Here is a 12,140-nt window from a genome sequence, read left to right on the forward strand (position 1 = left end):
ATGTGTGCTTAGATAAGCAATCAATACCTTTAATTAAGACTATTATTAGATGGAATTGGGACCCAGCAGACTACTTCCAATCCTTAAATCAAGCCTTGTTGTTTACCTCCCTGACTGGTGAAAGTGTAGCGTGCATGAAGGTTCAGTATAGTGAGTATTGATCTCAAAGTTTACTGTTCTGACTCACTAACTCAGTGTTTGATTACTAATGGTTATATAACCACACACACACACACACACAATGTTGTCAGCTTTCTGTTTTTGAGTGTCGTTCCTCTGTTGTCTTTTGTCTTATTTGACACAAAATGTTTCGTTTCATTTCCCCCACCAATATATTTTGAGGTGTATAAGCTGATGGTGGCTGTTTTTGTGAAACACTATTGCAGACACTGAATATCTAATAACACTGTCTTAACTGAGCAAATGCTGGAAACTACTACACCACATCCACATATTCATATTCGATATTCCACATCACACAGATTCACTGACCCCCTCAGAACTGAAATTCAGTGAAATATGAAACCCTAATGCTGGTATTATTTTCGGTAGTCTTTTATCTTGAAGACTGGGATTTTTATATGTGCAACCAGGGTGACATTAAGAGGGGTTTTCAAAGCCAGCTTTTATTCAGGAGGCAGAAACAGAGGCGTATAAAGAAAAGAGGCACATTAGTAAAGCAGGACAGGTAATGAGAGGGAAAAGAGCAATAAGGAGGAGGCAGACATGGTTTCAACAACAGAGAAAGATCCAGTTTTACGAGCAAAAGAGAGAGTCAGTCAGTGTTGAGGGGATGGTGGTGGTGGTGGGGGCACTGTAATAACTTCATGCAAGTTTAAGTAGGCAAGTAACATGCGTTAAATGGCCGTAGGATGTAGGTACCAGCACCAAGCCAGATGACACCAGGTGCACCGCATCCAGAGAGTGATGAGGGATGTAAATGTTAAATGGTCTGTATTTGTGTCACTCTTCTAGCCTTGATGGCCACTTAAAGTTGCTTTACACTACAGTTTTGACATTCGCACCCATTCAATACAGCACATTTTCTATCACACATCCTCCACACCCATACCCACACGCTGCCGACACAGCATGGGGTTAAGTGTTTTGCCAAAGGACACATCGGCATATCGACTAGCAGAGCGGGGAATCAGACCTTCCAGGTGAAAGACGACTCACTCTACCACTGATCCCCATTGCCCGGATGTTGGAGCAGAGTACCACTTGGCTGACATAGCACAAACTATAAATATCAACACATACTAGTAATATTTTGACTTATAGAATATTTATTTATCAAATCCTTCCAACACTAGTAAGACGTATCAGCTGTTGAGTCTGTCCACCACCTGTAATATTTCAACAACAATTTGATAATGTTTGTTTTGCCTAAAGGAGAAATTCCAATTACCTTGGTGATATACTGTCTTTCCCCCTCTTGGCTGGCTTAGCCGAAGTATTGTTGATGTAGTTTCTTTATATTGAACTATTACATGGGGAGTGTGAGTGTGTGTTGTTCTTTTTTTATAATAATATTACTGTTCAAATATTATGAGAAACACCAAGAGATACAATCAAACAATTAATCGGTTTTGAAAATAGTTTCAGCATTGAGATACAATCAATCAACGACCTAGAAACTATGTCTCTATACAATGAAAGGGCAACATAGTACATTTTGTTGGAAACACAATCACTATGTGCATTATTTAGAGGCTCTTTTTTACCCCAATGAATAAAAGGTTAAAGTTATTAACAGCAGTAGAGTCATAGTTCAGTGGTGGGAATGGATGGTGCACTAATGTAACACCAGACAGGGGTTAGCATCTAGAGTCCGTAATCAGATTAAGGCAAAAAAGTGATTTGGTTAAGGTTAGAGTGAGATTGTGCTTGGTTGAATGTCAATAAAAGTTAACATGAGCTGCTTTCTGTATTCAGCCAGATCATCATTTTCCACCACCAATGCTGTAGTTTCCCAAACAGACGTACCAATGTGTTTATTGTCATAATTATGACTAATCCATAAATGAACAACATCCTCAATGTGTTTATTTAAGAACAGTGATACCATTGCCATGATGTTTCCTACAAAACATATTTTGTGTGTTGAGTTTAGCTTCAGAGAAATGTAATCTCTGGGTACAGTGTTGTAATCAGATAAATGGGTTATATACTTCAGACAGAAAGTAGAGAATATTTGTGACAGATACAAAAAATGTATTGCAATTGGTGCACATACTCTTCTTCTTTACTATTTATCATTGTCGCACTATGTGTGTGTGTGTTTGTGTGTGTGCGTCATCGCACCAGGGAAAATATCCACTGTCAATGCAAAACTGATGTTGGAACTGATGGCATCGGAATGATTGAAACCACCTACAGTGGTTCACACAACTTCCCCATCTTTCTCCCTCTCTCCTTCAATTTCAAAACATTTCTCTCTTCACCCCCGCGTTCCTGCCCAACTACACCTATTGTCTGGATGCATCATCCCAGCCTACTCAATGCCATCCAGGCACATGGTTCTTGCCAAAGAGGTTCAGGCTCACTGCAAGCCCCACGGCACTACACAGAGTCAGCCAGGAGGAGAAAGAGAGGCGGGAAGTTTACAAGGAGGAGAAGAAAGGTGGAAGAAAGAGTAGGCAATGTCTCTCGTGCTTTTCCCCACCTACTTGTAATCTCGCTCTCAGTTTGGCTGTTATTTTTAGCCCATCACACATTTTCATAAAAATATTAGCATTTGCTGCCAAAAGACTTTGGATCACTGCTGAAATGTGAAATCCTGAAACGGCTCAACCATGTATTCCTGAGTGCATGATCCTTTGTTCCACAAGCAGCCATTTTCTATTTTCGGAACTATCCCCCACACCCCTCCCTCCTTTCTTCTTTCTCAGCTCCATCAGCCCCTCCTCAATGCCCCACCTTACCCTGTCACACCTCCCTAGCACCAGGCCTGGTTGCTGAGTGCCAGTCATGTAAATTAGATAGTTAGCAGATCAAAAGGCATGGAGAGGAATTTTTAATAGCAGAAGAGGTGTTGATTAGTGTCAAAGAAGGAAAGACAAGGCAAAGTGCAGACAGCCTCTATTACACCCCAATAGTTTCAGGCATATGTTCAAATGTGTGTGTGTGTGTGTGTGTGTTATTGGGCGTGTGCGTATTGTCACGTGTTCATATTTGTGCATATTCTTGTGCACATGTACAGTATACCTATAGATGTGTGTGTGTGTGTGTGTGTGTGCATGCCTGTGTGTATGCATGAGTGCGTTTCTTGGCATCAAAGTCTGTGTGTCTTCCCTTCGGGAGATCATCGTTAATGCATAATACATAGCTCCATATTTCCGACTATAACAGCAATAATGTCGGTTCGCAGAGTTTATGAAGAGGAGATCAGGTGTAGGGGAAAGTGATTACAGGGCATAAACACTGCAACAGATATTGCTTTACTGCGAGAGGTAACTGGCATGAAGATGACAGTACGTGAAGATAGCCTGAGAAGGAGTGACAGCAACAATGCTAACCAAGCGCCTTACCACAGTGATTTTCAGTGGTTATGGGGGAGTAGCACAGATTAAGAGCTGCCTTAATGAATTAAATTGATGCTGAAATTGGGCTAAGTGTTAGACATGGCGGCATAAATGTTCAAAATTTGTATTAGGACATTAAAATCCAGTATAGGAGGATGATTTGCCTCAGCCATTTGCGTGCATGTGTAATTCGCATTAGCAAATATAATTTATTAGTGTAATTGGGTGGCTCTCCTCTCTGGTAATATACTGTATGTAATTAGATTTTAGCTTGACACTCAGCAATGTGTTGAGCATTTTTTTAATTAGCCCTCATAGGGATTTTTTTTTTTTAATGATTTTATTGGCATCATGGCTACATTACAATTGTTTTATCTAGAGCAAGATGTTATCTCAGCTCAGTCTTTATCTCTAAATCAAAACTGAATGCAACCCACGGATCGACAATGGAAATAAATAAAAATCATTTCAAAGCTGGCATATCAGTGGCTCTTTATTCTGTCTAGGGGCTCACCCGCATGCTTTTGCGCATGTCACAATTTTCATCTTCCTGCACTCCCAAGCTGCTTCCCTCGTACACTTCTCTCACACAGATGGCAGCGGGGTCGAAGTACTTTAATGAATTTTCAAAGTAGTTGCACTGGCAATATTAAAAGGAGCTCCCAAACTCCAACACACATGACACTGGAGTCAAAAGCATGCACGACTTCTTTCTCTAATACACATGAATAAATGCATGCATGTAAAGTAATACTGTGTGCAAGAGCTTGAAAAACACTTCCTCGCAATCCAGAAACATGCGCAAACGGAGGGAGAATACCACATCCTCCACACCGGTGGACATTCTTAATTAACATCCATTAGAATGACAGGCACCCTCTGCAAGGTCAAAGGTCAATTTTAATGATGAGCCTACATATGCCAGCGACCGTGTTGCCTTGCATGTAAAAACGAGCACCGCTTCTGCTGATCCATCTGTCCCGTGGTAATGACTGCACCTGGCCTTGCATGGGCCAACGCACACAGGTACCTGAGCTCTTAGAACTAGCCCGGTGTGCAGAGGGAAACAATTAAAAAGCAATAAGCACGCTTGCGTCTCGCAGCCACATTGTTTACTCATTATGTCTAATTATCTGATTGAGTCAGAGATTTAAAAGATAAACATTTCAGACAGTGTGAGTGTTTACAAAGCAGTTAGACCTAAATAACTGTCATCTTGGACCTGACAAATTTTCATTGAATTTTCAAGTGATTCTTTGTGACATTTGTTTTTTTTAAGATGCCAATATATAGGATGACAGTGAATTTTCAAACATTATTAAAGCTCTTTATTTGCTCCTCTTACTCTTACCTGAGCCTGAAGGTACAACTACAAGTCAGGCTTCTTTTAGCTGGCCTTGATCGTGTCAGTCAACATACGACTGCCTGTAGGGTTTCCACTAGACTTCACAAGTGGCTGATATGAAGAGCCAAGCCAGTGCTGTGCCACTAGAGGCATCAAGGCTATTGCCTTCTACCTCTTTTTATTACTTCCCTTCTATTCTGTCCTTCCGTCTACTTCTCCTCAGGCAAGAGAGTCTTTATCCCACCTCTACGAAACTGAACTCAGGGTCAGAACTCTGCACACAGCCCACGGGTCTCTGATCTCCCCAACTTCTGATCACTCATCAAGGTCTGCCAGACAGAATTCCTTTAGAAAACTGCATTTGAAAAAGTTCTTTAAATGCCCTCAGTGCTTTTCAAAAATAATAAAATAAATAAAGAGGGTGGGCCACAAGGAGAAACATCACACCACAGTTTCCTTTGATTCAGCTCTGTTCTTTGATTCGTCCGTCTTTTCTGTTTGTACTCTCAGCATAGCAGATTGTGGTAGAAAATGAAATATCATCATTACTTCCTTTCAATAACATGCAGAAAAGCTCAAACTCTACATCTAAAGCATCATGACAAAGACGAGGACGTGCAATTTAGAATGATTTTATAATTAAAGGCATTTAGTTATTAACATATCTGTCATCAACTAATCTGACTGTCGACTGACCTAAGAGGGAAAAAAAATGAAAGCAAGATCTGAGGATTGAGATATACAGTGTAGAGCAATGGCACAGTGCCTCTGTTTTCAAACCGGAGACAGCTGCAACAAGGACAGAACATCTGCTGCAGTGGTAACATAAGCATACCTCCTTCCCTTACTGTCATGCCTGAGCGGCCTTGAGACCGGACATCACCGGGTCTGACAACCAGCTGATGTAGTTTCTGTAAGTGTGATCATCATGCTGTCACTCACAAAGTACTTATTCACACCTCGAGTTGAGAAGATTAAAAACAAGTGAGCAAATCTGTATTTATTTATTTTTTTTCCTCAAAGAACAGCCTCAGTCTTGGAACCAATCTGGCTTCTTGTCTGACTTCAGTAAACTTCTCGACGCTTCTGTAGTCTGTGAGAGCCCAGGCCATCTGTAGTCTCTGTCAGTGCCTCTCTTATTCTTTGTTGTAACAAAAAAGACGTAATGATTATATCAGCTCAGATGGATGGGTGCAAACACTCCCAGTATCAGTGAAAGCATGGCAGTACTTTTTTACTCTTCGGCTGTGTCTGTTTCACTCTTTCCTCCTATTCTCCCTGCACTGAGGCCTCTTTGCTGCGAGCTGGAGCTTGGCCAGCAAGATCCATTTTGTCCCATTATGTGGTACTGTAAAAAACAGCTGCTCACATTCCACACTGGTGAATAGGTTAAACGGTGACACAATGAACAGGTTCTTTTTTGTCATGGTCTAAATTGAGCAACAACGAGTGCTGGAGGTTCACCTGTTCCTTCGCGCCTGCCTGCCAGCTCCATTGCTTTTGATTTCCAATTAGTGTCTCATTCCTGCAGCCATGTTCGAGACAGAACTCTTTCTTTGAGTCTTCGCTGTGTGCATGTACACGTTGCTATGTGTCAGTGAGTAAGAAAGAGCTCACAATTCAGAATATGGCTGATTCACCTAAAAACTGAAATGAATCTGTAATGCAGCGTTAGACGAAAGACGATGGCTCGAAAGAAGCATTGTTAGGGGCATTGTGAAGAAAGTGTGCAGTGGAGATGTGCTGTTTCAGCTTGTGCAAAACTGAATGTATGCTGCTCTATCCTCTAAACCTATACCACAAATACCAGTACATATGGGCTATGAGTTTTTTTTCTTAAATAATATGCATGCTTTGAATAATGATAATTGATAATTGTACTTGGATTGGCTATAAAAAAAGTTTTTTTCTTTGATGAACTCAAATTAGTTACAGCACTGATTTCTGCTAGTTCTCTGAATAGCTGCAAATTAGGTGGTTGAGTAAGAGTAGTCTAATGGCGTATTTCCACCGGCTCTACTCGCCTTGCCTCGGCACGGCACAATTCGGTTGCATCACCTACGCGACACACACACACACTCACACACGAGTGACTAGTGACTTTACACCAGACTTCTGTAGTTGTTGGAGATTAAACCGCGTTTTTAGGAGATAGGATTTGTTTTAACCATTATAATTGATAAGGATTTGTTGAAAACTTTTGTGATGTCAGCAGTTGGTAGATTCTTACCAAAAAGTATTATTTATTAATGGTAACATATTTGAGTGATCGCCAACCCATCACAAAAAAAATATCTGGAGACAGGGAGTTGCTACCAGAAGGTCAGACAAACTTGCAGATAAACCCACGCCAATGAAAACATAACCTCCTCGGCGAAGGTAAATATTGAGCCTCTGGTAATGACTATCCGTCCAGATTTGCTTTAAATAATGCAAATGTTTTTGGGTCACTGCAAATTTTCAAAGAGATTCCAGCCCCCCTGTTTTACAGCAGTTATCAGTAGTTGTGGTTGCCTGTCAGAGACCAAACAAAAGCAGGTCCTCTGTGTGTTTTAAAATGCAGTGACGCACCCGTGGTGAAATGATTGTTGTGTGATGAATGAGGCCAGCTGTGTCAAAAAGACTCTCCCTCAAGGAAACTGATGTCCTTGTCCAATAGCTGTGAAGTCTCAGAGGACGTGAAGTCCCACAACTATCTCACCAAGGGCAGATGATATCTTTTTAATCTCTTTAATCCAAATTTCGGGACAAAGCATAGTCTCAACATTTTTAGATTATAAAAAAGACATTGTGTATGTATTGTAAATACCAAATGTGTTGCAACACTTAAAAACTGTGCTCAGTTGCTTGAAAGGTTCAAAGGAAACCTGTTCAATTTGGCAAACAAAGAGTGTTCATAGTGTGGCTGCCCGTTCAATAAAACCCATGTGTGAAAAGTGACATGCTCACTATGTTGTATCACAGAAGCATTTTGTTATGCTCCCATTACTGACCATACAAACATCCCCAAATCCCTCTTATCAACAGAAAAAAGACAACATGTAGAGCAGACATCTTTGCTTTACTTTGCCTCGTTAAAAGTTTCCATTTCGTGTTGTGGGTTCTACACGGCATAACTAAGACCCTGGAAGCAGCTTATCTGCTTAAAACAGAAGGGTGAGAGCGGGTGGAAAAAGTGTCTCCGTCTTCTGTCTTTTTCCTGGTTCACAGAGTGGGTTTATTGAAGTCACCAGAGCTTTGGTTTCTCCCTCTAGACCCCCCGCCCCCAACACACACACACACACACACTTCCCTGCTAGTCTAATCCACTTAGGCCCACGCTACCTCCACTGGTTTTGATTGGCTAGGTGTACAAATTTGCACCACAGGACTCAGGAAAAATCAATAATCTTCACTGCACTGCAAAAAATCTATTAAATCACAAAATGTGATAAAATGGGAGAGGAATATCGAATTATTGAGAGCATTGAACTTGTGTGATTCGCCCTTTGAGTTTTGGTTTAAATACATGCTTGTAAAAGTAGAATTTTGAAGATTAGTAGTGGAATGGTGGAATTCTTCATTTTACATCGCTTGTTGCCGTCTGATATTTGCACATTATGCCAGATGTTTTTTTTTTTCTTTTGCTACATCCCACAGAGCTGTTTTTTAAGTTGATTATTTTCACCCCTTCGGGTGTCTTGGTCTTTCACAATCTTTCCCCGAAACAACACTGATGCTAATGTCATTGAAACCCCAGGTGCTTCTCGTGCCTCTTGAAATCTGACATCAGTCCCTACCACCCTCTCTCCTGGGTCCAATTTTCCTGGCGTGGAGTTTCAAGGTCCTCAGCTGAGGTCTCTGTTTAGCTACAACAGTAGCAGTGAGAGCAAATTTGTGTCAGGCAGAATAGTAATGAGCGTCCCAGAGAGTGAACCCCAGTCTTTCCTCCTCTCCCGGAAAATAGATTTGTTCTCACACACAAAACAGATATTATAATCACATTCCCCCATCGTTGGTCCCCCTGGGGTTTTGTTGCATGCACACCAAAAATGTAAATGAATGCAGTGGGGTAGACATCATCGGTGATAAATCATATTATGAGCAAATTCTGCTTAGCAACACAGCTAGACTGCACTGTAAGCAATGGCAACTCAAAATTAGTCCTGAGTCTACTATTCCCCTCACCCTACACGCTGTTATTGTCAGCTCCCACCATTTCCAAGTTTTATTGCACATTTACAAGAAAGCAAAACTAGTAGTTTAGAAGAGTACATCCGTAGAGGGACCACTTTCAAAGCACGCTGTAATGGAGATCCAGTCTATATTTCTCATGCTGCCATAGAGTTAGTACGGAAAAGTGGAGGCAAGCACAGAGAACCCTAACCCTTTAATACATCTTTCTATAAATCTTTGGCGATGTGAATGTCAAGCAGTTGTGACACAGTGAAGATTTTTTGGCAGTGGTTGTTTGTGTATAGGGGGCACCCTAATGTCTTTGTTGGGAGTGTGGGACTGCCATTTTATTATGCTGTTGGAACCTTGGACGTTAGCTGTCAAACTAACAAGCTTGGGGAAATGTTGCAAAGGTCCAGGCACAGAGGGCGAGAGGTATCTGAGGGCTACTAAATTACCTTTGAGACACATGGAGAAATGAGAGCACCACAGTTTACAGTATGTTTGTGTGAGCACAATTGTGGATTCAGTGGTTATGTTACACCAGCGCAACAGAGGCGAAAACTTGTCACTAATAGATAAGGTTTCCGCTCACATCCTCTCTGCATCCACCCTGAAATTCTCAAAACACTGACACATATTAATGCAAGTTGTGCAAACTCTGGATCCTCAGGGAAGACTATCTCAGACTTTTCATGTCTCTCGATTAATAAATGATGTCCCCCTCTTGACAGGGACTATTCTTAACCCCCAGTCTGTACAATGCTGGGACACCATCATTTTTCAGGGAAACCAGTGACAGCCTCAGCCTGCATCGAAGTTTAGCTTGCTGTACATTGTAATTTGCTGACGTCTTGTTTCTCTCTTTCTCCCCACTTATCCCCCCCCCCTTTTTCCTGCTCCTGTTTTCCCCAATGGCCTGCTTACAGATGTGACCAAGTATTCCTCATTAGGTAAGACTCATTTTATTATTGAAGTATAACACTGTGTTTGATTTGTCATGAGTCTTTGGGATTGATGGGAATGCATAAATGTGGAAGAGACTTGTATGGAATAGGGTTTGAATGCTCTGCAATCCTCACACATGTGTGCATGGAAATACATACGTTTGTTTGTTTTCTGGCAAGTTGATTTGCTGCTTTAAGACTTCCATTTCAGCTTAATTCAAATAAGAATCGAATTGGCCAGACTGTTCAATAAAATACACTGACAGTGTTGACCTACACACACAGAGTGGTGAACCCTCCTATGGTTCCCACCTCAACATGTCAACACTATGGTCGCTGACAGCGTCCATATGGTGACACTGTCACCTAACATTGGATGATGTGCACTCGAAGGAAAACAACAGCCTCTCGGGGAGCTTTTTATAATTTGTCCTTGTACTCATGACCATGTATTGAAATATAACAAGTCCTACATTAAAAATGAAGAGGCCATTTTTCAAACCATTTAGTAATATGAACAGCATTATATTTCTGTTTGACGTGTCTTTGGTGACTGAGTAACTGTTCCTCTAATAAAACAATCCGCTTTAGTTAAATAGGGAACGGTCGTACTCTAGAAACAAATAAAACCAATGTAAAACAGAAGAAGAAAACAAAGCAACACAACCTCTATTTTGTCAGAATGATTCTACAGATGTGCAGTGGGTTGCACAAAATGGAATAGGTCAACTGCATGATTGAATCCAGCATGGCAGGGTCCTAGACCAGGGCAGCAGGCACTTTCAACACTACCCATGACAGAGCATCTGTTCATAAAAGGAAAATCAATCATCTCATCACCACTTGATGTTACTCTGACTTGGCGAGTGTTATGTCTCAGTTACATCGTTGTCCTCACTGTACTTGACTTTTAAGAGAGCGCCACCTCATTGTGTAATTGAAAACCCAGCGGCATGCCACTACACTAGCACAGTTTGGCTATCCGGCAGAGCATCTGCAAGCAACTCTGGTCTGGCTTTCAACTCTTTGAGGCAGACACTGGCTGACTGCTCGGAAACAGAAAACCCCTGGCTAGCTGAGAATAATAAGTACCCATGGGAAGCTGCCAGATGGACATTTACTGTGAGCCTAGCTGGAAAGGGAGAAATCTGTCAAACATCACACCAGGCATCTGTGGGGGAGCAGTGCAGGTTCACGTCCATTATGTCGGATAAGAGGAGTGCTCTTTGTTGAGACTAAAAGCTGCTCAATTTTGTACAAATCACACTTAGTTGATGCGTTTACCCTCTTCAAGGTCATTCACATTACAGTCAACCTGTTGCAGTGAAACTTTAAATAATGTTCTTGGTAATGAAAGCGTTAACGATCTTCATAATGACAGAGTCATGGCCAATGCACATGCAATCACTAAGCGCTACGGAATAGCCTTCTTCATTCAACTCAAATGATGATTTCCAGGCATGTAGTTGCTATGAATTTACTCTGCTATGCTACTCTGCTATGCAACTGATGTGAGGAAGGAGATAACATTTTTGAATTTCTGTTTCATGCTTGAGTGGAAATGTTCAGTCATTTCTCACTGCAATGTGGTATTTCCTTTGATTCCCTCAAGTTTTGGCACAGGCAGTTGTTCCTGTAAAATAATAACTAAGAAAAACTGTTACTGTCTGCGATAATCCTTCAAGCTTGATCTTTTGACTTGGAGAAGAAATGTCCACCGTCCACAATACACACACTCACACACACGTTTCATATATTCTCCAATTTAAAGCGCGGAATCACAATTGGCTCATTATGCTCGCAGAAGCTCAAGGGCTTCAGACTTCAGAGCTGGTGAAGTGTCGGAGAACGAGAGAAAAAACACAAAGAATTCATCCCAGTATCATCAGCAGTGAAATAGGACCTTGGTTTCTTTTAGACAAGCTGTGCACCAGTTATTATTGCATTATGTCTGGCAGCCCTTCTCTCCGACAGGAACTGAGCCACACTTGATCAGTGATATGACACTGGCAGAGAAGAGAGTGATTGCTGGCTGCTCAGTTAAGCAAATACCATTATGCTGTTGAGGTCTAAAAGTAGATATGTGCTTGGTAAAAACTATAAAAGGGCAGCCCGGACAGTACCAGAAGAATGCTTTGTAATACACGAGCGGATTCTCCTGACATT

At 41.4% G+C, this 12,140-nt stretch overlaps 1 protein-coding gene across 33 annotated transcripts in view; it reads left to right on the forward strand.

Annotated features, from left to right (window-relative positions):
- LOC122766725 (receptor-type tyrosine-protein phosphatase delta-like) overlaps positions 1–12,140 on the forward strand; it is a 315,856-nt gene that overhangs the window by 78,006 nt on the left and 225,710 nt on the right. For all 33 annotated transcript variants that reach the window (XM_044021823.1, XM_044021830.1, XM_044021826.1 and 30 more), the window contains exon 4: positions 9,957–9,980. The gene's annotated coding sequence lies outside the window, so the exon portion shown is untranslated. The remainder of the gene's footprint in view (positions 1–9,956; positions 9,981–12,140) is intronic.

This window comes from Solea senegalensis, linkage group LG3 (assembly GCF_019176455.1).
Source record: "Solea senegalensis isolate Sse05_10M linkage group LG3, IFAPA_SoseM_1, whole genome shotgun sequence".
Lineage (NCBI taxonomy): Eukaryota > Metazoa > Chordata > Actinopteri > Pleuronectiformes > Soleidae > Solea > Solea senegalensis.